Source organism: Pseudophryne corroboree, chromosome 10, assembly GCF_028390025.1.
Source record: "Pseudophryne corroboree isolate aPseCor3 chromosome 10, aPseCor3.hap2, whole genome shotgun sequence".
In the NCBI taxonomy this organism is placed as follows: domain Eukaryota; kingdom Metazoa; phylum Chordata; class Amphibia; order Anura; family Myobatrachidae; genus Pseudophryne; species Pseudophryne corroboree.
In genome coordinates, this window is record NC_086453.1 from 76,126,319 (window position 1) to 76,154,012 (window position 27,694).

Consider the following 27,694-nt stretch of genomic DNA (forward strand, 5'->3'; position numbering starts at 1 on the left):
ATATAACTGTTGAAGCTCCTATTCAAAAATTATGCTCCAAAATCATCTTCTGTCACCTTAGTAATACATTTTGGGATAGTACCTAAAGTTTAAAGCAGAAATTGGGGCACTTTTGAAATTTTCATTTTTATGAAAATCGACATGTCCGATGCTTAGGAAATTTATCATATGACACAAAATGGTTGAAGCTCCTGTTCAAAAATTATGCTCCGAAATGAACTTCTGTCACCTTAGTGATACATTTTGGGATAGAACATAAAGTTTAAAGCAGAAATTGGGGCACTTTAGAAATTTTCAATTTTGATGAAAATCTATTGGTCCGGGGCTTAGGGAATTTCTCATATGCCACAAAACGGTTGAAGCTCCTGTTCAAAAATTATGCTCCGAAATCAACTTCTGTCACCTCAGTGAAACATTTTGGGATAGTACCTAAAGTTTAAAGCAGAAATTGGGGCACTTTTGAAATTTTCATTTTTGACCAAAATCAACAGGTGTGGGGCTAAGGAAATTTCTCATATGCCACAAAATGGTTGAAGCTCCTGTTCAAAAATTATGCTCCGAAATCAACTTCTGTCACCTTAGTGATACATTTTGGGATAGTACCTAAAGTTTAAAGCAGAAATTGGGGAACTTTTGAAATTTTAATTTTTGACCAAAATTGGCAGGTCCGGGGCTTAGGAAATTTCTCATATGCCATAAAACGGTTGACGCTCCTTTTCAAAAATGATGCTCCGAAATCAACTTCTGTCAGCTTAGTGATACATTTTGGGATAGTACCTAAAGTTTAAAGCAGAAATTGGGTCACTTTTGAAATTTTCATTTTTATGAAAATCGACAGGTCCGGGGCTTAGGAAATTTCTCATATGACACAAAATGGTTGTAGCTCCTGTTCAAAAATTATGCTCCGAAATCAACTTCTGTCACCTTAGTGATACATTTTGGGATAGTACCTAAAGTTTAAAGCAGAAATTGGGGAACTTTTGAAATTTTAATTTTTGACCAAAATTGACAGGTCTGGGGCTTTGGGAATTTCTCATATGCCACAAAATGGTTGAAGCTCCCATTCAAAAATTATGCTCCAAAATCAACTTCTGTCACCTTAGTGATACATTTTGGGATAGTACCTAAAGTTTAAAGCAGAAATTGGGGAACTTTTGAAATTTTAATTTTTGACCAAAATCAACAGGTGTGGGGCTTAGGGAATTTCTCATATGACACAAAATTGTTGAAGCTCCTGTTCAAAAATTATGCTCCGAAATCAACTTCTGTCACCTTAGTGATACATCTGTTGATGGTACCTAAAGTTTAAAGCAGAAATTGGGGCACTTTTAAAATTTTGATTTTTGACCAAAATAAAAAAGTCCGGGGCTTATGGAATTTCTCATATGCCACAAAACGGTGGAAACTCCTTTTCAAAAATTATGCTCCGAAAACAACTTCTGTCACTTTAGTGATACATTTTGGGATGGTACCTAAAGTTTAAAGCAGAAATTGGGGTACTTTTGAAATTTTCATTTTTTACCAAAACTGATGGGTTTGGAGCTTAGGGGATTTCTCATATGCCACAAAACGGTTGAAGCTCCTATTCAAAAATGATGCTCCAAAATCAACTTCTGTCTCTTTAGTGATACATTTTGGGATAGTACCTAAAGTTTAAAGCAAAAATTGGGGAACTTTAGAAATTTTCATTTTTGATAAAAATCGACAGGTCTGGAGCTTTGGGAATTTCTCATATGCCACAAAATGGTTGAAGCTCCCATTCAAAAATTATGCTCCAAAATCAACTTCTGTCACCTTAGTGATACATTTTGGGATAGTACCTAAAGTTTAAAGCAGAAATTGGGGCACTTTAGAATTGTTCAATTTTGATGAAAGTCAATTGGTCCGGGGCTAAGGGAATTTCTCATGTGCCACAAAATGGTTGAAGCTCCTGTTCAAAAATTATGCTACGACATCAACTTCTGTCACCTCAGTGATACATTTTGGGATAGTACCTAAAGTTTAAAGCAGAAATTGGGGCACTTTTGAAATTTTCATTTTTGATGAAAATCAATTGGTCCGGGGCTTAGGGAATTTCTCATATGCAACAAAACGGTTGAAGCTCCTGTTCAAAAATGATGCTCCGAAATCAACTTCTGTCACCTTAGTGATACATTTTGGGATAGTACCTAAAGTTTAAAGCAGAAATTGGGGCACTTTTGAAATTTTAATTTTTGACCAAAATTAACAGGTGTGGGGCTTAGGAAATTTCTCATATGCCACAAAATGGTTGAAGCTCCTGTTCAAAAATTATGCTCCGAAATCAATTTCTGTCACCTTAGTGATACATTTTGGGATAGTACCTAAAGTTTAAAGTAGAAATTGAGGCACTTTTGAAATTTTCATTTTTTATGAAAATCGACATGACCGGCCGGGACTTATGTAATTTCTCATATGCCATATAACTGTTGAAGCTCCTTTTCAAAAATTATGCTCCAAAATCATCTTCTGTCACCTTAGTGATACATTTTGGGATAGTACCTAAAGTTTAAAGCAGAAATTGGGAAACTTTTGAAATTTTCATTTTTGACCAAAATTGGCAGGTCCGGGGCTTAGGAAATTTCTCATATGCCATAAAACGGTTGACGCTCCTGTTCAAAAATTATGCTCCGAAATCAACTTCTGTCAGCTTAGTGATACATTTTGGGATAGTACCTAAAGTTTAAAGCAGAAATTGGGGCACTTTTGAAATTTTAATTTTTATGAAAATCGACAGGTCCGATGCTTAGGAAATTTCTCATATGACACAAAATGGTTGAAGCTCCTGTTCAAAAATTATGCTACGACATCAACTTCTGTCACCTCAGTGATACATTTTGGGATAGTACCTAAAGTTTAAAGCAGAAATTGGGGCACTTTTGAAATTTTAATTTTTGATGAAAATCAATTGGTCCGGGGCTTAGGGAATTTCTCATATGCCACAAAACGGTTGAAGCTCCTGTTCAAAAATGATGCTCCAAAATCAACTTCTGTCTCTTTAGTGATACATTTTGGGATATTACCTAAAGTTTGAAGCAGAAATTGGGGAACTTTTGAAATTTTCATTTTTGATAAAAATCGACAGGTCTGGGGCTCAGGGAATTTCTCATATGCCACAAAAATGGTTGAAGCTCCTGTTCAAAAATTATGCTCCGAAATCAACTTCTGTCACCTTAGTGATACATTTTGGGATAGTACCTAAAGTTTAAAGCAGAAATTGAGGCACTTTTGAAATTTTTATTTTTGACCAAAATTGACAGGTCTTGGGCTTTGGGAATTTCTCATATGCCACAAAATGGTTGAAGCTCCCATTCAAAAATTATGCTCCAAAATCAACTTCTGTCACCTCAGTGATACATTTTGGGAAAGTACCTAAAGTTTAAAGCAGAAATTGGGGCACTTTTGAAATTTTCATTTTTGATGAAAATCTATTGGTCCGGGGCTTAGGGAATTTCTCATATGCAACAAAACGGTTGAAGCTCCTGTTCAAAAATTATGCTCCAAAATCAACTTCTGTCACCTTAGTGATACATTTTGGGATAGTACTTAAAGTTTAAAGCAGAAATTGGGGCACTCTTGAAATTTTCATTTTTGACCAAAATCAACAGGTGTTGGGCTTAGGGAATTTCTCATATGCAACAAAACGGTTGAAGCTCCTGTTCAAAAATTATGCTCCAAAATCAACTTCTGTCACCTTTTGGGATAGTACCTAAAGTTTAAAGCAGAAATTGAGGAGCTTTTGAAATTTTAATTTTTGACCAAAATCGGTAGGTCCGGGGCTTAGGGAATTTCTCATATGACACAAAATGGTTGAAGCTCCTGTTCAAAAATCATGCTCCAAAATCAACTTCTGTCACCTTAGTGATGCATTTTGGGATAGTACCTAAAGTTTAAAGCAGAAATTGGGGCACTTTTGAAATTTTCATTTTTTATGAAAATTGTCAGGTCCGGCCGGGACTTATGTAATTTCTCATATGCCATATAACTGTTGAAGCTCCTATTCAAAAATTATGCTCCAAAATCATCTTCTGTCACCTTAGTAATACATTTTGGGATAGTACCTAAAGTTTAAAGCAGAAATTGGGGCACTTTTGAAATTTTCATTTTTATGAAAATCGACATGTCCGATGCTTAGGAAATTTCTCATATGACACAAAATGGTTGAAGCTCCTGTTCAAAAATTATGCTCCGAAATGAACTTCTGTCACCTTAGTGATACATTTTGGGATAGAACCTAAAGTTTAAAGCAGAAATTGGGGCACTTTAGAAATTTTCAGTTTTGATGAAAATCTATTGGTCCGGGGCTTAGGGAATTTCTCATATGCCACAAAACGGTTGACGCTCCTGTTCAAAAATGATGCTCCGAAATCAACTTCTGTCACCTCAGTGAAACATTTTGGGATAGTACCTAAAGTTTAAAGCAGAAATTGGGGAACTTTTGAAATTTTAATTTTTGACCAAAATTGACAGGTCTGGGGCTTTGGGAATTTCTCATATGCCACAAAATGGTTGAAGCTCCCATTCAAAAATTATGCTCCAAAATCAACTTCTGTCACCTTAGTGATACATTTTGGGATAGTACCTAAAGTTTAAAGCAGAAATTGGGGAACTTTTGAAATTTTAATTTTTGACCAAAATTGACAGGTCTGGGGTTTAGGGAATTTCTCATATGACACAAAATTGTTGAAGCTCCTGTTCAAAAATTATGCTCCAAAATCAACTTCTGTCACCTTAGTGATACATCTATTGATGGTACCTAAAGTTTAAAGCAGAAATTGGGGCACTTTTAAAATTTTGATTTTTGACCAAAATAAAAAAGTCTGGGGCTTATGGAATTTCTCATATGCCACAAAACGGTGGAAACTCCTTTTCAAAAATTATGCTCCGAAAACAACTTCTGTCACTTTAGTGATACATTTTGGGATGGTACCTAAAGTTTAAAGCAGAAATTGGGGCACTTTTGAAATTTTCATTTTTTACCAAAACTGATGGGTTTGGAGCTTAGGGGATTTCTCATATGCCACAAAACGGTTGAAGCTCCTATTCAAAAATTATGCTCCAAAATCAACTTCTGTCTCTTTAGTGATACATTTTGGGATAGTACCTAAAGTTTAAAGCAAAAATTGGGGAACTTTAGAAATTTTCATTTTTGATAAAAATCGACAGGTCTGGAGCTTTGGGAATTTCTCATATGCCACAAAATGGTTGAAGCTCCCATTCAAAAATTATGCTCCAAAATCAACTTCTGTCACCTTAGTGATACATTTTGGGATAGTACCTAAAGTTTAAAGCAGAAATTGGGGCACTTTAGAATTGTTCAATTTTGATGAAAGTCAATTGGTCCGGGGCTAAGGGAATTTCTCTTGTGCCACAAAATGGTTGAAGCTCCTGTTCAAAAATTATGCTACGACATCAACTTCTGTCACCTCAGTGATACATTTTGGGATAGTACCTAAAGTTTAAAGTAGAAATTGAGGCACTTTTGAAATTTTCATTTTTTATGAAAATCGACAGGACCGGCCGGGACTTATGTAATTTCTCATATGCCATATAACTGTTGAAGCTCCTATTCAAAAATTATGCTCCAAAATCATCTTCTGTCACCTTAGTGATACATTTTGGGATAGTACCTAAAGTTTAAAGCAGAAATTGGGAAACTTTTGAAATTTTTATTTTTGACCAAAATTGGCAGGTCCGGGGCTTAGGAAATTTCTCATATGCCATAAAACGGTTGACGCTCCTGTTCAAAAATTATGCTCCGAAATCAACTTCTGTCAGCTTAGTGATACATTTTGGGATAGTACCTAAAGTTTAAAGCAGAAATTGGGGCACTTTTGAAATTTTAATTTTTATGAAAATCGACAGGTCCGATGCTTAGGAAATTTCTCATATGACACAAAATGGTTGAAGCTCCTGTTCAAAAATTATGCTACGACATCAACTTCTGTCACCTCAGTGATACATTTTGGGATAGTACCTAAAGTTTAAAGCAGAAATTGGGGCACTTTTGAAATTTTAATTTTTGATGAAAATCAATTGGTCCGGGGCTTAGGGAATTTCTCATATGCCACAAAACGGTTGAAGCTCCTGTTCAAAAATTATGCTCCAAAATCATCTTCTGTCACCTTAGTGATACATTTTGGGATAGTACCTAAAGTTTAAAGCAGAAATTGGGGCACTTTAGAAATGTTCAATTTTGATGAAAATCAATTGGTCCGGGGCTAAGAGAATTTCTCATGTGCCACAAAATGGTTGAAGCTCCTGTTCAAAAATTATGCTACGACATCAACTTCTGTCACCCCAGTGATACATTTTGGGATAGTACCTAAAGTTTAAAGCAGAAATTGGGGCACTTTTGAAATTTTAATTTTTAATGAAAATCAATTGGCCTGGGGCTTAGGAAATTTCTCATATGCCACAAAATGGTTGAAGCTCCTGTTCAAAAATTATGCTCCGAAATCAATTTCTGTCACCTTAGTGATACATTTTGGGATAGTACCTAAAGTTTAAAGCAGAAATTGAGGCACTTTTGAAATTTTCATTTTTTATGAAAATCGACAGGTCCGGCCGGGACTTATGTAATTTCTCATATGCCATATAACTGTTGAAGCTCCTATTCAAAAATTATGCTCCAAAATCATCATCTGTCACCTTAGTAATACATTTTGGGATAGTACCTAAAGTTTAAAGCAGAAATTGGGGCACTTTTGAAATTTTCATTTTTATGAAAATCGACAGGTCCGATTCTTAGGAAATTTCTCATATGACACAAAATGGTTGAAGCTCCTGTTCAAAAATGATGCTCCGAAATGAACTTCTGTCACCTTAGTGATACATTTTGGGATAGTACCTAAAGTTTAAAGCAGAAATTGGGGCACTTTTGAAATTTTCATTTTTGATGAAAATCAATTGGTCAGGGGCTAAGGAATTTCTCATATGCCACAAAACGGTTGAAGCTCCTGTTCAAAAATGATGCTCCGAAATCAACTTCTGTCACCTTAGTGATACATTTTGGGATAGTACCTAAAGTTTAAAGCAGAAATTGAGGCACTTTTGAAATTTTCATTTTTTAATGAAAATCGACAGGTCCGGCCGGGACTTATGTAATTTCTCATATGCCATATAACTGTTGAAGCTCCTATTCAAAAATTATGCTCCAAAATCAACTTCTGTCAGCTTAGTGATACATTTTGGGATAGTACCTAAAGTTTAAAGCAGAAATTGGGGAACTTTTGAAATTTTAATTTTTGACCAAAATTGGCAGGTCCGGGGCTTACGAATTTTCTCATATGCCATAAAACGGTTGACGCTTCTGTTCAAAAATTATGCTCCGAAATCAACTTCTGTCGGCTTAGTGATACATTTTGGGATAGTACCTAAAGTTTAAAGCAGAAATTGGGTCACTTTTGAAATTTTAATTTTTATGAAAATCGACAGGTCCGGGGCTTAGGAAATTTCTCATATGCCACAAAATGGTTGAAGCTCCTGTTCAAAAATTATGCTCCGAAATCAACTTCTGTCACCTTTTGGGATAGTACCTAAAGTTTAAAGCAGAAATTGAGGCACTTTTGAAATTTTCATTTTTTATGAAAATCGACAGGTCCGGCCGGGACTTATGTAATTTCTCATATGCCATATAAATGTTGAAACTCCTATTCAAAAATTATGCTCCAAAATCAACTTCTGTCACCTTAGTGATACATTTTGGGATAGTACCTAAAGTTTAAAGCAGAAATTGGGGAACTTTTGAAATTTTCATTTTTGACCAAAATTGGCAGGTCCGGGGCTTACGAATTTTCTCATATGCCATAATACGGTTGACGCTTCTGTTCAAAAATTATGCTCCGAAATCAACTTCTGTCAGCTTAGTGATACATTTTGGGATAGTACCTAAAGTTTAAAGCAGAAATTGGGTCACTTTTGAAATTTTCATTTTTATGAAAATCGACAGGTCCGGGGCTTAGGAAATTTCTCATATGACACAAAATGGTTGAAGCTCCTGTTCAAAAATTATGCTCCGAAATCAACTTCTGTCACCTTAGTGATACATTTTGGGATAGTACCTAAAGTTTAAAGCAGAAATTGGGAAACTTTTGAAATTTTCATTTTTGACCAAAATTGGCAGGTCCGGGGCTTAGGAAATTTCTCATATGCCATAAAACGGTTGACGCTCCTGTTCAAAAATTATGCTCCGAAATCAACTTCTGTCAGCTTAGTGATACATTTTGGGATAGTACCTAAAGTTTAAAGCAGAAATTGGGGCACTTTTGAAATTTTAATTTTTATGAAAATCGACAGGTCCGATGCTTAGGAAATTTCTCATATGACACAAAATGGTTGAAGCTCCTGTTCAAAAATTATGCTACGACATCAACTTCTGTCACCTCAGTGATACATTTTGGGATAGTACCTAAAGTTTAAAGCAGAAATTGGGGCACTTTTGAAATTTTAATTTTTGATGAAAATCAATTGGTCCGGGGCTTAGGGAATTTCTCATATGCCACAAAACGGTTGAAGCTCCTGTTCAAAAATTATGCTCCAAAATCATCTTCTGTCACCTTAGTGATACATTTTGGGATAGTACCTAAAGTTTAAAGCAGAAATTGGGGCACTTTAGAAATGTTCAATTTTGATGAAAATCAATTGGTCCGGGGCTAAGAGAATTTCTCATGTGCCACAAAATGGTTGAAGCTCCTGTTCAAAAATTATGCTACGACATCAACTTCTGTCACCCCAGTGATACATTTTGGGATAGTACCTAAAGTTTAAAGCAGAAATTGGGGCACTTTTGAAATTTTAATTTTTAATGAAAATCAATTGGCCTGGGGCTTAGGAAATTTCTCATATGCCACAAAATGGTTGAAGCTCCTGTTCAAAAATTATGCTCCGAAATCAATTTCTGTCACCTTAGTGATACATTTTGGGATAGTACCTAAAGTTTAAAGCAGAAATTGAGGCACTTTTGAAATTTTCATTTTTTATGAAAATCGACAGGTCCGGCCGGGACTTATGTAATTTCTCATATGCCATATAACTGTTGAAGCTCCTATTCAAAAATTATGCTCCAAAATCATCATCTGTCACCTTAGTAATACATTTTGGGATAGTACCTAAAGTTTAAAGCAGAAATTGGGGCACTTTTGAAATTTTCATTTTTATGAAAATCGACAGGTCCGATTCTTAGGAAATTTCTCATATGACACAAAATGGTTGAAGCTCCTGTTCAAAAATGATGCTCCGAAATGAACTTCTGTCACCTTAGTGATACATTTTGGGATAGTACCTAAAGTTTAAAGCAGAAATTGGGGCACTTTTGAAATTTTCATTTTTGATGAAAATCAATTGGTCAGGGGCTAAGGAATTTCTCATATGCCACAAAACGGTTGAAGCTCCTGTTCAAAAATGATGCTCCGAAATCAACTTCTGTCACCTTAGTGATACATTTTGGGATAGTACCTAAAGTTTAAAGCAGAAATTGAGGCACTTTTGAAATTTTCATTTTTTAATGAAAATCGACAGGTCCGGCCGGGACTTATGTAATTTCTCATATGCCATATAACTGTTGAAGCTCCTATTCAAAAATTATGCTCCAAAATCAACTTCTGTCAGCTTAGTGATACATTTTGGGATAGTACCTAAAGTTTAAAGCAGAAATTGGGGAACTTTTGAAATTTTAATTTTTGACCAAAATTGGCAGGTCCGGGGCTTACGAATTTTCTCATATGCCATAAAACGGTTGACGCTTCTGTTCAAAAATTATGCTCCGAAATCAACTTCTGTCGGCTTAGTGATACATTTTGGGATAGTACCTAAAGTTTAAAGCAGAAATTGGGTCACTTTTGAAATTTTAATTTTTATGAAAATCGACAGGTCCGGGGCTTAGGAAATTTCTCATATGCCACAAAATGGTTGAAGCTCCTGTTCAAAAATTATGCTCCGAAATCAACTTCTGTCACCTTTTGGGATAGTACCTAAAGTTTAAAGCAGAAATTGAGGCACTTTTGAAATTTTCATTTTTTATGAAAATCGACAGGTCCGGCCGGGACTTATGTAATTTCTCATATGCCATATAAATGTTGAAACTCCTATTCAAAAATTATGCTCCAAAATCAACTTCTGTCACCTTAGTGATACATTTTGGGATAGTACCTAAAGTTTAAAGCAGAAATTGGGGAACTTTTGAAATTTTCATTTTTGACCAAAATTGGCAGGTCCGGGGCTTACGAATTTTCTCATATGCCATAATACGGTTGACGCTTCTGTTCAAAAATTATGCTCCGAAATCAACTTCTGTCAGCTTAGTGATACATTTTGGGATAGTACCTAAAGTTTAAAGCAGAAATTGGGTCACTTTTGAAATTTTCATTTTTATGAAAATCGACAGGTCCGGGGCTTAGGAAATTTCTCATATGACACAAAATGGTTGAAGCTCCTGTTCAAAAATTATGCTCCGAAATCAACTTCTGTCACCTTAGTGATACATTTTGGGATAGTACCTAAAGTTTAAAGCAGAAATTGGGAAACTTTTGAAATTTTCATTTTTGACCAAAATTGGCAGGTCCGGGGCTTAGGAAATTTCTCATATGCCATAAAACGGTTGACGCTCCTGTTCAAAAATTATGCTCCGAAATCAACTTCTGTCAGCTTAGTGATACATTTTGGGATAGTACCTAAAGTTTAAAGCAGAAATTGGGGCACTTTTGAAATTTTAATTTTTATGAAAATCGACAGGTCCGATGCTTAGGAAATTTCTCATATGACACAAAATGGTTGAAGCTCCTGTTCAAAAATTATGCTACGACATCAACTTCTGTCACCTCAGTGATACATTTTGGGATAGTACCTAAAGTTTAAAGCAGAAATTGGGGCACTTTTGAAATTTTAATTTTTGATGAAAATCAATTGGTCCGGGGCTTAGGGAATTTCTCATATGCCACAAAACGGTTGAAGCTCCTGTTCAAAAATTATGCTCCAAAATCATCTTCTGTCACCTTAGTGATACATTTTGGGATAGTACCTAAAGTTTAAAGCAGAAATTGGGGCACTTTAGAAATGTTCAATTTTGATGAAAATCAATTGGTCCGGGGCTAAGAGAATTTCTCATGTGCCACAAAATGGTTGAAGCTCCTGTTCAAAAATTATGCTACGACATCAACTTCTGTCACCCCAGTGATACATTTTGGGATAGTACCTAAAGTTTAAAGCAGAAATTGGGGCACTTTTGAAATTTTAATTTTTAATGAAAATCAATTGGCCTGGGGCTTAGGAAATTTCTCATATGCCACAAAATGGTTGAAGCTCCTGTTCAAAAATTATGCTCCGAAATCAATTTCTGTCACCTTAGTGATACATTTTGGGATAGTACCTAAAGTTTAAAGCAGAAATTGAGGCACTTTTGAAATTTTCATTTTTTATGAAAATCGACAGGTCCGGCCGGGACTTATGTAATTTCTCATATGCCATATAACTGTTGAAGCTCCTATTCAAAAATTATGCTCCAAAATCATCATCTGTCACCTTAGTAATACATTTTGGGATAGTACCTAAAGTTTAAAGCAGAAATTGGGGCACTTTTGAAATTTTCATTTTTATGAAAATCGACAGGTCCGATTCTTAGGAAATTTCTCATATGACACAAAATGGTTGAAGCTCCTGTTCAAAAATGATGCTCCGAAATGAACTTCTGTCACCTTAGTGATACATTTTGGGATAGTACCTAAAGTTTAAAGCAGAAATTGGGGCACTTTTGAAATTTTCATTTTTGATGAAAATCAATTGGTCAGGGGCTAAGGAATTTCTCATATGCCACAAAACGGTTGAAGCTCCTGTTCAAAAATGATGCTCCGAAATCAACTTCTGTCACCTTAGTGATACATTTTGGGATAGTACCTAAAGTTTAAAGCAGAAATTGAGGCACTTTTGAAATTTTCATTTTTTAATGAAAATCGACAGGTCCGGCCGGGACTTATGTAATTTCTCATATGCCATATAACTGTTGAAGCTCCTATTCAAAAATTATGCTCCAAAATCAACTTCTGTCAGCTTAGTGATACATTTTGGGATAGTACCTAAAGTTTAAAGCAGAAATTGGGGAACTTTTGAAATTTTAATTTTTGACCAAAATTGGCAGGTCCGGGGCTTACGAATTTTCTCATATGCCATAAAACGGTTGACGCTTCTGTTCAAAAATTATGCTCCGAAATCAACTTCTGTCGGCTTAGTGATACATTTTGGGATAGTACCTAAAGTTTAAAGCAGAAATTGGGTCACTTTTGAAATTTTAATTTTTATGAAAATCGACAGGTCCGGGGCTTAGGAAATTTCTCATATGCCACAAAATGGTTGAAGCTCCTGTTCAAAAATTATGCTCCGAAATCAACTTCTGTCACCTTTTGGGATAGTACCTAAAGTTTAAAGCAGAAATTGAGGCACTTTTGAAATTTTCATTTTTTATGAAAATCGACAGGTCCGGCCGGGACTTATGTAATTTCTCATATGCCATATAAATGTTGAAACTCCTATTCAAAAATTATGCTCCAAAATCAACTTCTGTCACCTTAGTGATACATTTTGGGATAGTACCTAAAGTTTAAAGCAGAAATTGGGGAACTTTTGAAATTTTCATTTTTGACCAAAATTGGCAGGTCCGGGGCTTACGAATTTTCTCATATGCCATAATACGGTTGACGCTTCTGTTCAAAAATTATGCTCCGAAATCAACTTCTGTCAGCTTAGTGATACATTTTGGGATAGTACCTAAAGTTTAAAGCAGAAATTGGGTCACTTTTGAAATTTTCATTTTTATGAAAATCGACAGGTCCGGGGCTTAGGAAATTTCTCATATGACACAAAATGGTTGAAGCTCCTGTTCAAAAATTATGCTCCGAAATCAACTTCTGTCACCTTAGTGATACATTTTGGGATAGTACCTAAAGTTTAAAGCAGAAATTGGGAAACTTTTGAAATTTTCATTTTTGACCAAAATTGGCAGGTCCGGGGCTTAGGAAATTTCTCATATGCCATAAAACGGTTGACGCTCCTGTTCAAAAATTATGCTCCGAAATCAACTTCTGTCAGCTTAGTGATACATTTTGGGATAGTACCTAAAGTTTAAAGCAGAAATTGGGGCACTTTTGAAATTTTAATTTTTATGAAAATCGACAGGTCCGATGCTTAGGAAATTTCTCATATGACACAAAACGGTTGAAGCTCCTGTTCAAAAATTATGCTACGACATCAACTTCTGTCACCTCAGTGATACATTTTGGGATAGTACCTAAAGTTTAAAGCAGAAATTGGGGCACTTTTGAAATTTTAATTTTTGATGAAAATCAATTGGTCCGGGGCTTAGGGAATTTCTCATATGCCACAAAACGGTTGAAGCTCCTGTTCAAAAATTATGCTCCAAAATCAACTTCTGTCTCTTTAGTGATACATTTTGGGATATTACCTAAAGTTTGAAGCAGAAATTGGGGAACTTTTGAAATTTTCATTTTTGATAAAAATCGACAGGTCTGGGGCTCAGGGAATTTCTCATATGCCACAAAAATGGTTGAAGCTCCTGTTTAAAAATTAAGCTCCGAAATCAACTTCTGTCACCTTAGTGATACATTTTGGGATAGTACCTAAAGTTTAAAGCAGAAATTGAGGCACTTTTGAAATTTTTATTTTTGACCAAAATTGACAGGTCTTGGGCTTCGGAAATTTCTCATATGCCACAAAATGGTTGAAGCTCCCATTCAAAAATTATGCTCCAAAATCAACTTCTGTCACCTCAGTGATACATTTTGGGAAAGTACCTAAAGTTTAAAGCAGAAATTGGGGCACTTTTGAAATTTTCATTTTTGATGAAAATCAATTGGTCCGGGGCTTAGGGAATTTCTCATATGCAACAAAACGGTTGAAGCTCCTGTTCAAAAATTATGCTCCAAAATCAACTTCTGTCACCTTAGTGATACATTTTGGGATAGTACTTAAAGTTTAAAGCAGAAATTGGGGCACTCTTGAAATTTTCATTTTTGACCAAAATCAACAGGTGTGGGGCTTAGGGAATTTCTCATATGCAACAAAACGGTTGAAGCTCCTGTTCAAAAATTATGCTCCGAAATCAACTTCTGTCACCTTTTGGGATAGTACCTAAAGTTTAAAGCAGAAATTGAGGCACTTTTGAAATTTTCATTTTTTATGAAAATCGACAGGTCCGGCCGGGACTTATGTAATTTCTCATATGCCATATAAATGTTGAAACTCCTATTCAAAAATTATGCTCCAAAATCAACTTCTGTCACTTTAGTGATACATTTTGGGATAGTACCTAAAGTTTAAAGCAGAAATTGGGGAACTTTTGAAATTTTCATTTTTGACCAAAATTGGCAGGTCCGGGGCTTACGAATTTTCTCATATGCCATAAAACGGTTGACGCTTCTGTTCAAAAATTATGCTCCGAAATCAACTTCTGTCAGCTTAGTGATACATTTTGGGATAGTACCTAAAGTTTAAAGCAGAAATTGGGTCACTTTTGAAATTTTCATTTTTATGAAAATCAACAGGTCCGGGGCTTAGGAAATTTCTCATATGACACAAAATGGTTGAAGCTCCTGTTCAAAAATTATGCTCCGAAATCAACTTCTGTCACCTTAGTGATACATTTGGGATAGTACCTAAAGTTTAAAGCAGAAATTGGGGAACTTTTGAAATTTTAATTTTTGACCAAAATCGGTAGGTCCGGGGCTTAGGGAATTTCCATATAACACAAAATGGTTGAAGCTCCTGTTCAAAAATCATGCTTCAAAATCAACTTCTGTCACCTTAGTGATACATTTTGGGATAGTACCTAAAGATTAAAGCAGAAATTGGGGCACTATTGAAATTTTAATTTTTGACCATAATAGACAGGTCTGGGGCTTTGGGAATTTGTCATATGCCACAAAACGGTTGAAGCTCCTGTTCACAAATTATGCTCTGAAATCAACTTCTGTCACCTTAGTGATACATTTTGGGATAGTACCTAAAGTTTAAAGCAGACATTGGGGCACTGTAGAAATTTTCATTTTTGATGAAAATCAACAGGTCTGGGGCTTAGGGAATTTCCCATGTGCCATAAAATGGTTGAAGCTCCTGTTCAAAAATTATGCTCCGAAATCAACTTCTGTCACCTTAGTGATACATTTTGGGCTAGTACCTAAAGTTTAAAGCAGACATTGGGGCACTTTAGAAATTTTCATTTTTGACCAAAATTGACAGGTCTGGGGCTTTGGGAATTTCTCATATGCCACAAAATGGTTGAAGCTCCCATTCAAAAATTATGCTCCAAAATCAACTTCTGTCACCTTAGTGATACATTTTGGGATAGTACTTAAAGTTTAAAGCAGAAATTGGGGAACTTTTGAAATTTTAATTTTTGACCAAAATCGGCAGGTCCGGGGCTTAGGAAATTTCTCATATGCCATAAAACGGTTGACACTCCTGTTCAAAAATTATACTCCGAAATCAACTTCTGTCACCTTAGTGATACATTTTGGGATAGTACCTTAAGTTTAAAGCAGAAATTGGGGAGCTTTTGAAATTTTAATTTTTGACCAAAATCGGTAGGTCCGGGGCTTAGGGAATTTCTCATATGACACAAAATGGTTGAAGCTCCTGTTCAAAAATCATGCTCCAAAATCAACTTCTGTCACCTTAGTGATGCATTTTGGGATAGTACCTAAAGTTTAAAGCAGAAATTGGGGCACTTTTGAAATTTTCATTTTTTATGAAAATTGACAGGTCCGGCCGGGATTTATGTAATTTCTCATATGCCATATAACTGTTGAAGCTCCTATTCAAAAATTATGCTCCAAAATCATCTTCTGTCACCTTAGTGATACATTTTGGGATAGAACCTAAAGTTTAAAGCAGAAATTGGGGCACTTTAGAAATTTTCAATTTTGATGAAAATCTATTGGTCCGGGGCTTAGGGAATTTCTCATATGCCACAAAATGGTTGAAGCTCCTGTTCAAAAATTATGCTCCGAAATGAACTTCTGTCACCTTAGTGATACATTTTGGGATAGAACCTAAAGTTTAAAGCAGAAATTGGGGCACTTTAGAAATTTTCAATTTTGATGAAAATCTATTGGTCCGGGGCTTAGGGAATTTCTCATATGCCACAAAATGGTTGACGCTCCTGTTCAAAAATGATGCTCCGAAATCAACTTCTGTCACCTCAGTGAAACATTTTGGGATAGTACCTAAAGTTTAAAGCAGAAATTGGGGCACTTTTGAAATTTTCATTTTTGACCAAAATCAACAGGTGTGGGGCTTAGGAAATTTCTCATATGCCACAAAATGGTTGAAGCTCCTGTTCAAAAATTATGCTCCGAAATCAACTTCTGTCACCTTAGTGATACATTTTGGATAGTACCTAAAGTTTAAAGCAGAAATTGGGGAACTTTTGAAATTTTAATTTTTGACCAAAATTGGCAGGTCCGGGGCTTAGGAAATTTCTCATATGCCATAAAACGGTTGACGCTCCTGTTCAAAAATGATGCTCCGAAATCAACTTCTGTCAGCTTAGTGATAAATTTTGGGATAGTACCTAAAGTTTAAAGCAGAAATTGGGTCACTTTTGAAATTTTCATTTTTATGAAAATCGACAGGTCCGGGGCTTAGGAAATTTCTCATATGACACAAAATGGTTGTAGCTCCTGTTCAAAAATTATGCTCCGAAATCAACTTCTGTCACCTTAAGGGGGGTACTCACGGAGCGATATTCTAAGCAATCTGACTAGATTGCTTAGAATATCGGCAGGATCGCTCCGTGTGTAGCCCCCTCGGCGATAGCGATGCGCGGCCCCGCACATCGCTATCGCCGCTGCTAGATTGGCCTGCATGCAGGCCAATCTAGCGGGTCGCTCACCTCACCCGCTGGGTGAAGTGAGCGGCCCCCCCCGTCTCCCCCCGCACGCTCAGCACAGATCGCGCTGTGCTGAGCGGCAGGAGAGATGTGTGCTGAGCGGTTCGCTCAGCACGCATCTCTCCTTGATCGGCCCGTGAGTACTGGGCTTTAGTGATACATTTTGGGATAGTACCTAAAGTTTAAAGCAGAAATTGGGGAACTTTTGAAATTTTAATTTTTGACCAAAATTAACAGGTCTGGGGCTTTGGGAATTTCTCATATGCCACAAAATGGTTGAAGCTCCCATTCAAAAATTATGCTCCAAAATCAACTTCTGTCACCTTAGTGATACATTTTGGGATAGTACCTAAAGTTTAAAGCAGAAATTGGGGAACTTTTGAAATTTTAATTTTTGACCAAAATTGACAGGTCTGGGGTTTAGGGAATTTCTCATATGACACAAAATTGTTGAAGCTCCTGTTCAAAAATTATGCTCCGAAATCAACTTCTGTCACCTTAGTGATACATCTGTTGATGGTACCTAAAGTTTAAAGCAGAAATTGGGGCACTTTTAAAATTTTGATTTTTGACCAAAATAAAAAAGTCCGGGGCTTATGGAATTTCTCATATGCCACAAAACGGTGGAAACTCCTTTTCAAAAATTATGCTCCGAAAACAACTTCTGTCACTTTAGTGATACATTTTGGGATGGTACCTAAAGTTTAAAGCAGAAATTGGGGCACTTTTGAAATTTTCATTTTTTACCAAAACTGATGGGTTTGGAGCTTAGGGGATTTCTCATATGCCACAAAACGGTTGAAGCTCCTATTCAAAAATTATGCTCCAAAATCAACTTCTGTCTCTTTAGTGATACATTTTGGGATAGTACCTAAAGTTTAAAGCAAAAATTGGGGAACTTTAGAAATTTTCATTTTTGATAAAAATCGACAGGTCTGGAGCTTTGGGAATTTCTCATATGCCACAAAATGGTTGAAGCTCCCATTCAAAAATTATGCTCCAAAATCAACTTCTGTCACCTTAGTGATACATTTTGGGATAGTACCTAAAGTTTAAAGCAGAAATTGGGGCACTTTAGAATTGTTCAATTTTGATGAAAGTCAATTGGTCCGGGGCTAAGGGAATTTCTCTTGTGCCACAAAATGGTTGAAGCTCCTGTTCAAAAATTATGCTACGACATCAACTTCTGTCACCTCAGTGATACATTTTGGGATAGTACCTAAAGTTTAAAGCAGAAATTGGGGCACTTTTGAAATTTTCATTTTTGATGAAAATCAATTGGTCCGGGGCTTAGGGAATTTCTCATATGCCACAAAATGGTTGAAGCTCCTGTTCAAAAATGATGCTCCGAAATCAACTTCTGTCACCTTAGTGATACATTTTGGGATAGTACCTAAAGTTTAAAGCAGAAATTGGGGCACTTTTGAAATTTTAATTTTTGACCAAAATTAACAGGTGTGGGGCTTAGGAAATTTCTCATATGCCACAAAACGGTTGAAGCTCCTATTCAAAAATTATGCTCCAAAATCAACTTCTGTCTCTTTAGTGATACATTTTGGGATAGTACCTAAAGTTTAAAGCAGAAATTGGGGAACTTTTGAAATTTTCATTTTTGATAAAAATCGACAGGTCTGGGGCTCAGGGAATTTCTCATATGCCACAAAAATGGTTGAAGCTCCTGTTCAAAAATTATGCTCCGAAATCAACTTCTGTCACCTTAGTGATACATTTTGGGATAGTACCTAAAGTTTAAAGCAGAAATTGAGGCACTTTTGAAATTTTTATTTTTGACCAAAATTGACAGGTCTTGGGCTTTGGGAATTTCTCATATGCCACAAAATGGTTGAAGCTCCCATTCAAAAATTATGCTCCAAAATCAACTTCTGTCACCTTAGTGATACATTTTGGGATAGTACTTAAAGTTTAAAGCAGAAATTGGGGCACTTTTGAAATTTTCATTTTTGATGAAAATCAATTGGTCCGGGGCTTAGGGAATTTCTCATATGCAACAAAACGGTTGAAGCTCCTGTTCAAAAATTATGCTCCAAAATCAACTTCTGTCACCTTAGTGATACATTTTGGGATAGTACTTAAAGTTTAAAGCAGAAATTGGGGCACTCTTGAAATTTTCATTTTTGACCAAAATCAACAGGTGTGGGGCTTAGGGAATTTCTCATATGCAACAAAACGGTTGAAGCTCCTGTTCAAAAATTATGCTCCGAAATCAACTTCTGTCACCTTTTGGGATAGTACCTAAAGTTTAAAGCAGAAATTGAGGCACTTTTGAAATTTTCATTTTTTATGAAAATCAACAGGTCCGGCCGGGACTTATGTAATTTCTCATATGCCATATAAATGTTGAAACTCCTATTCAAAAATTATGCTCCAAAATCAACTTCTGTCACTTTAGTGATACATTTTGGGATAGTACCTAAAGTTTAAAGCAGAAATTGGGGAACTTTTGAAATTTTCATTTTTGACCAAAATTGGCAGGTCCTGGGCTTACGAATTTTCTCATATGCCATAAAACGGTTGACGCTTCTGTTCAAAAATTATGCTCCGAAATCAACTTCTGTCAGCTTAGTGATACATTTTGGGATAGTACCTAAAGTTTAAAGCAGAAATTGGGTCACTTTTGAAATTTTCATTTTTATGAAAATCAACAGGTCCGGGGCTTAGGAAATTTCTCATATGACACAAAATGGTTGAAGCTCCTGTTCAAAAATTATGCTCCGAAATCAACTTCTGTCACCTTAGTGATACATTTGGGATAGTACCTAAAGTTTAAAGCAGAAATTGGGGAACTTTTGAAATTTTAATTTTTGACCAAAATCGGTAGGTCCGGGGCTTAGGGAATTTCCATATAACACAAAATGGTTGAAGCTCCTGTTCAAAAATCATGCTTCAAAATCAACTTCTGTCACTTTAGTGATACATTTTGGGATAGTACCTAAAGATTAAAGCAGAAATTGGGGCACTATTGAAATTTTAATTTTTGACCATAATAGACAGGTCTGGGGCTTTGGGAATTTGTCATATGCCACAAAACGTTTGAAGCTCCTGTTCACAAATTATGCTCTGAAATCAACTTCTGTCACCTTAGTGATACATTTTGGGCTAGTACCTAAAGTTTAAAGCAGACATTGGGGCACTTTAGAAATTTTCATTTTTGACCAAAATTGACAGGTCAGGGGCTTTGGGAATTTCTCATATGCCACAAAATGGTTGAAGCTCCCATTCAAAAATTATGCTCCAAAATCAACTTCTGTCACCTTAGTGATACATTTTGGGATAGTACTTAAAGTTTAAAGCAGAAATTGGGGAACTTTTGAAATTTTAATTTTTGACCAAAATCGGCAGGTCCGGGGCTTAGGAAATTTCTCATATGCCATAAAACGGTTGACACTCCTGTTCAAAAATTATACTCCGAAATCAACTTCTGTCACCTTAGTGATACATTTTGGGATAGTACCTTAAGTTTAAAGCAGAAATTGGGGAGCTTTTGAAATTTTAATTTTTGACCAAAATCGGTAGGTCCGGGGCTTAGGGAATTTCTCATATGACACAAAATGGTTGAAGCTCCTGTTCAAAAATCATGCTCCAAAATCAACTTCTGTCACCTTAGTGATGCATTTTGGGATAGTACCTAAAGTTTAAAGCAGAAATTGGGGCACTTTTGAAATTTTCATTTTTTATGAAAATTGACAGGTCCGGCCGGGACTTATGTAATTTCTCATATGCCATATAACTGTTGAAGCTCCTATTCAAAAATTATGCTCCAAAATCATCTTCTGTCACCTTAGTAATACATTTTGGGATAGTACCTAAAGTTTAAAGCAGAAATTGGGGCACTTTTGAAATTTTCATTTTTATGAAAATCGACATGTCCGATGCTTAGGAAATTTCTCATATGACACAAAATGGTTGAAGCTCCTGTTCAAAAATTATGCTCCGAAATGAACTTCTGTCACCTTAGTGATACATTTTGGGAAAGAACCTAAAGTTTAAAGCAGAAATTGGGGCACTTTAGAAATTTTCAATTTTGATGAAAATCTATTGGTCCAGGGCTTAGGGAATTTCTCATATGCCACAAAACGGTTGACGCTCCTGTTCAAAAATGATGCTCCGAAATCAACTTCTGTCACCTCAGTGAAACATTTTGGGATAGTACCTAAAGTTTAAAGCAGAAATTGGGGCACTTTTGAAATTTTCATTTTTGACCAAAATCAACAGGTGTGGGGCTTAGGGAATTTCTCATATGCAACAAAACGGTTGAAGCTCCTGTTCAAAAATTATGCTCCGAAATCAACTTCTGTCACCTTTTGGGATAGTACCTAAAGTTTAAAGCAGAAATTGAGGCACTTTTGAAATTTTCATTTTTTATGAAAATCAACAGGTCCGGCCGGGACTTATGTAATTTCTCATATGCCATATAAATGTTGAAACTCCTATTCAAAAATTATGCTCCAAAATCAACTTCTGTCACTTTAGTGATACATTTTGGGATAGTACCTAAAGTTTAAAGCAGAAATTGGGGAACTTTTGAAATTTTCATTTTTGACCAAAATTGGCAGGTCCTGGGCTTACGAATTTTCTCATATGCCATAAAACGGTTGACGCTTCTGTTCAAAAATTATGCTCCGAAATCAACTTCTGTCAGCTTAGTGATACATTTTGGGATAGTACCTAAAGTTTAAAGCAGAAATTGGGTCACTTTTGAAATTTTCATTTTTATGAAAATCAACAGGTCCGGGGCTTAGGAAATTTCTCATATGACACAAAATGGTTGAAGCTCCTGTTCAAAAATTATGCTCCGAAATCAACTTCTGTCACCTTAGTGATACATTTGGGATAGTACCTAAAGTTTAAAGCAGAAATTGGGGAACTTTGAAATTTTAATTTTTGACCAAAATCGGTAGGTCCGGGGCTTAGGGAATTTCCATATAACACAAAATGGTTGAAGCTCCTGTTCAAAAATCATGCTTCAAAATCAACTTCTGTCACTTTAGTGATACATTTTGGGATAGTACCTAAAGATTAAAGCAGAAATTGGGGCACTATTGAAATTTTAATTTTTGACCATAATAGACAGGTCTGGGGCTTTGGGAATTTGTCATATGCCACAAAACGTTTGAAGCTCCTGTTCACAAATTATGCTCTGAAATCAACTTCTGTCACCTTAGTGATACATTTTGGGCTAGTACCTAAAGTTTAAAGCAGACATTGGGGCACTTTAGAAATTTTCATTTTTGACCAAAATTGACAGGTCAGGGGCTTTGGGAATTTCTCATATGCCACAAAATGGTTGAAGCTCCCATTCAAAAATTATGCTCCAAAATCAACTTCTGTCACCTTAGTGATACATTTTGGGATAGTACTTAAAGTTTAAAGCAGAAATTGGGGAACTTTTGAAATTTTAATTTTTGACCAAAATCGGCAGGTCCGGGGCTTAGGAAATTTCTCATATGCCATAAAACGGTTGACACTCCTGTTCAAAAATTATACTCCGAAATCAACTTCTGTCACCTTAGTGATACATTTTGGGATAGTACCTTAAGTTTAAAGCAGAAATTGGGGAGCTTTTGAAATTTTAATTTTTGACCAAAATCGGTAGGTCCGGGGCTTAGGGAATTTCTCATATGACACAAAATGGTTGAAGCTCCTGTTCAAAAATCATGCTCCAAAATCAACTTCTGTCACCTTAGTGATGCATTTTGGGATAGTACCTAAAGTTTAAAGCAGAAATTGGGGCACTTTTGAAATTTTCATTTTTTATGAAAATTGACAGGTCCGGCCGGGACTTATGTAATTTCTCATATGCCATATAACTGTTGAAGCTCCTATTCAAAAATTATGCTCCAAAATCATCTTCTGTCACCTTAGTAATACATTTTGGGATAGTACCTAAAGTTTAAAGCAGAAATTGGGGCACTTTTGAAATTTTCATTTTTATGAAAATCGACATGTCCGATGCTTAGGAAATTTCTCATATGACACAAAATGGTTGAAGCTCCTGTTCAAAAATTATGCTCCGAAATGAACTTCTGTCACCTTAGTGATACATTTTGGGAAAGAACCTAAAGTTTAAAGCAGAAATTGGGGCACTTTAGAAATTTTCAATTTTGATGAAAATCTATTGGTCCAGGGCTTAAGGAATTTCTCATATGCCACAAAACGGTTGACGCTCCTGTTCAAAAATGATGCTCCGAAATCAACTTCTGTCACCTCAGTGAAACATTTTGGGATAGTACCTAAAGTTTAAAGCAGAAATTGGGGCACTTTTGAAATTTTCATTTTTGACCAAAATCAACAGGTGTGGGGCTTAGGAAATTTCTCATATGCCACAAAATGGTTGAAGCTCCTGTTCAAAAATGATGCTCCGAAATCAACTTCTGTCACCTTAGTGATACATTTTGGGATAGTACCTAAAGTTTAAAGCAGAAATTGGGGAACTTTTGAAATTTTAATTTTTGACCAAAATTGGCAGGTCCGGGGCTTAGGAAATTTCTCATATGCCATAAAACGGTTGACGCTCCTGTTCAAAAATGATGCTCCGAAATCAACTTCTGTCAGCTTAGTGATAAATTTTGGGATAGTACCTAAAGTTTAAAGCAGAAATTGGGTCACTTTTGAAATTTTCATTTTTATGAAAATCGACAGGTCCGGGGCTTAGGAAATTTCTCATATGACACAAAATGGTTGTAGCTCCTGTTCAAAAATTATGCTCCGAAATCAACTTCTGTCACCTTAGTGATACATTTTGGGATAGTACCTAAAGTTTAAAGCAGAAATTGGGGAACTTTTGAAATTTTAATTTTTGACCAAAATTGACAGGTCTGGGGCTTAGGGAATTTCTCATATGACACAAAATTGTTGAAGCTCCTGTTCAAAAATTATGCTCCGAAATCAACTTCTGTCACCTTAGTGATACATCTGTTGATGGTACCTAAAGTTTAAAGCAGAAATTGGGGCACTTTTAAAATTTTGATTTTTGACCAAAATAAATAAGTCCGGGGCTTATGGAATTTCTCATATGCCACAAAACGGTGGAAACTCCTTTTCAAAAATTATGCTCCGAAAACAACTTCTGTCACTTTAGTGATACATTTTGGGATGGTACCTAAAGTTTAAAGCAGAAATTGGGGCACTTTTGAAATTTTCATTTTTTACCAAAACTGATGGGTTTGGAGCTTAGGGGATTTCTCATATGCCACAAAACGGTTGAAGCTCCTATTCAAAAATTATGCTCCAAAATCAACTTGTGTCTCTTTAGTGATACATTTTGGGATAGTACCTAAAGTTTAAAGCAAAAATTGGGGAACTTTAGAAATTTTCATTTTTGATAAAAATCGACAGGTCTGGAGCTTTGGGAATTTCTCATATGCCACAAAATGGTTGAAGCTCCCATTCAAAAATTATGCTCCAAAATCAACTTCTGTCACCTTAGTGATACATTTTGGGATAGTACCTAAAGTTTAAAGCAGAAATTGGGGCACTTTAGAATTGTTCTATTTTGATGAAAGTCAATTGGTCCGGGGCTAAGGGAATTTCTCATGTGCCACAAAATGGTTGAAGCTCCTGTTCAAAAATTATGCTACGACATCAACTTCTGTCACCTCAGTGATACATTTTGGGATAGTACCTAAAGTTTAAAGCAGAAATTGAGGCACTTTTGAAATTTTCATTTTTGATGAAAATCAATTGGTCCGGGGCTTAGGGAATTTCTCATATGCCACAAAACGGTTGAAGCTCCTGTTCAAAAATGATGCTCCGAAATCAACTTCTGTCACCTTAGTGATACATTTTGGGATAGTACCTAAAGTTTAAAGCAGAAATTGGGGCACTTTTGAAATTTTAATTTTTGACCAAAATTAACAGGTGTGGGGCTTAGGAAATTTCTCATATGCCACAAAATGGTTGAAGCTCCTGTTCAAAAATTATGCTCCGAAATCAATTTCTGTCACCTTAGTGATACATTTTGGGATAGTACCTAAAGTTTAAAGTAGAAATTGAGGCACTTTTGAAATTTTCATTTTTTATGAAAATCGACAGGACCGGCCGGGACTTATGTAATTTCTCATATGCCATATAACTGTTGAAGCTCCTATTCAAAAATTATGCTCCAAAATCATCTTCTGTCACCTTAGTGATACATTTTGGGATAGTACCTAAAGTTTAAAGCAGAAATTGGGAAACTTTTGAAATTTTCATTTTTGACCAAAATTGGCAGGTCCGGGGCTTAGGAAATTTCTCATATGCCATAAAACGGTTGACGCTCCTGTTCAAAAATTATGCTCCGAAATCAACTTCTGTCAGCTTAGTGATACATTTTGGGATAGTACCTAAAGTTTAAAGCAGAAATTGGGGCACTTTTGAAATTTTAATTTTTATGAAAATCGACAGGTCCGATGCTTAGGAAATTTCTCATATGACACAAAATGGTTGAAGCTCCTGTTCAAAAATTATGCTACGACATCAACTTCTGTCACCTCAGTGATACATTTTGGGATAGTACCTAAAGTTTAAAGCAGAAATTGGGGCACTTTTGAAATTTTAATTTTTGATGAAAATCAATTGGTCCGGGGCTTAGGGAATTTCTCATATGCCACAAAACGGTTGAAGCTCCTGTTCAAAAATTATGCTCCAAAATCATCTTCTGTCACCTTAGTGATACATTTTGGGATAGTACCTAAAGTTTAAAGCAGAAATTGGGGCACTTTAGAAATGTTCAATTTTGATGAAAATCAATTGGTCCGGGGCTAAGGGAATTTCTCATGTGCCACAAAATGGTTGAAGCTCCTGTTCAAAAATTATGCTACGACATCAACTTCTGTCACCCCAGTGATACATTTTGGGATAGTACCTAAAGTTTAAAGCAGAAATTGGGGCACTTTTGAAATTTTAATTTTTGATGAAAATCAATTGGCCTGGGGCTTAGGAAATTTCTCATATGCCACAAAATGGTTGAAGCTCCTGTTCAAAAATGATGCTCCGAAATCAATTTCTGTCACCTTAGTGATACATTTTGGGATAGTACCTAAAGTTTAAAGCAGAAATTGAGGCACTTTTGAAATTTTCATTTTTTATGAAAATCGACAGGTCCGGCCGGGACTTATGTAATTTCTCATATGCCATATAACTGTTGAAGCTCCTATTCAAAAATTATGCTCCAAAATCATCATCTGTCACCTTAGTAATACATTTTGGGATAGTACCTAAAGTTTAAAGCAGAAATTGGGGCACTTTTGAAATTTTCATTTTTATGAAAATCGACAGGTCCGATTCTTAGGAAATTTCTCATATGACACAAAATGGTTGAAGCTCCTGTTCAAAAATGATGCTCCAAAATCAACTTCTGTCGGCTTAGTGATACATTTTGGGATAGAACCTAAAGTTTAAAGCAGAAATTGGGTCACTTTTGAAATTTTAATTTTTATGAAAATCGACAGGTCCGGGGCTTAGGAAATTTCTCATATGCCACAAAATGGTTGAAGCTCCTGTTCAAAAATTATGCTCCGAAATCAACTTCTGTCACCTTTTGGGATAGTACCTAAAGTTTAAAGCAGAAATTGAGGCACTTTTGAAATTTTCATTTTTTATGAAAATCGACAGGTCCGGCCGGGACTTATGTAATTTCTCATATGCCATATAAATGTTGAAACTCCTATTCAAAAATTATGCTCCAAAATCAACTTCTGTCACCTTAGTGATACATTTTGGGATAGTACCTAAAGTTTAAAGCAGAAATTGGGGAACTTTTGAAATTTTCATTTTTGACCAAAATTGGCAGGTCCGGGGCTTACGAATTTTCTCATATGCCATAATACGGTTGACGCTTCTGTTCAAAAATTATGCTCCGAAATCAACTTCTGTCAGCTTAGTGATACATTTTGGGATAGTACCTAAAGTTTAAAGCAGAAATTGGGTCACTTTTGAAATTTTCATTTTTATGAAAATCGACAGGTCCGGGGCTTAGGAAATTTCTCATATGACACAAAATGGTTGAAGCTCCTGTTCAAAAATTATGCTCCGAAATCAACTTCTGTCACCTTAGTGATACATTTGGGATAGTACCTAAAGTTTAAAGCAGAAATTGGGGCACTATTGAAATTTTCATTTTTGACCAAAACTGATGGGTTCGGAGCTTAGGGGATTTCTCATATGCCACAAAACGGTTGAAGCTCCTATTCAAAAATTATGCTCCAAAATCAACTTTTGTCTCTTTAGTGATACATTTTGGGATATTACCTAAAGTTTGAAGCAGAAATTGGGGAACTTTTGAAATTTTCATTTTTGATAAAAATCGACAGGTCTGGGGCTCAGGGAATTTCTCATATGCCACAAAAATGGTTGAAGCTCCTGTTCAAAAATTATGCTCCGAAATCAACTTCTGTCACCTTAGTGATAAATTTTGGGATAGTACCTAAAGTTTAAAGCAGAAATTGAGGCACTTTTGAAATTTTTATTTTTGACCAAAATTGACAGGTCTTGGGCTTTGGGAATTTCTCATATGCCACAAAATGGTTGAAGCTCCCATTCAAAAATTATGCTCCAAAATCAACTTCTGTCACCTTAGTGATACATTTTGGGATAGTACTTAAAGTTTAAAGCAGAAATTGGGGCACTTTTGAAATTTTCATTTTTGATGAAAATCAATTGGTCCGGGGCTTAGGGAATTTCTCATATGCAACAAAACGGTTGAAGCTCCTGTTCAAAAATTATGCTCCAAAATCAACTTCTGTCACCTTAGTGATACATTTTGGGATAGTACTTAAAGTTTAA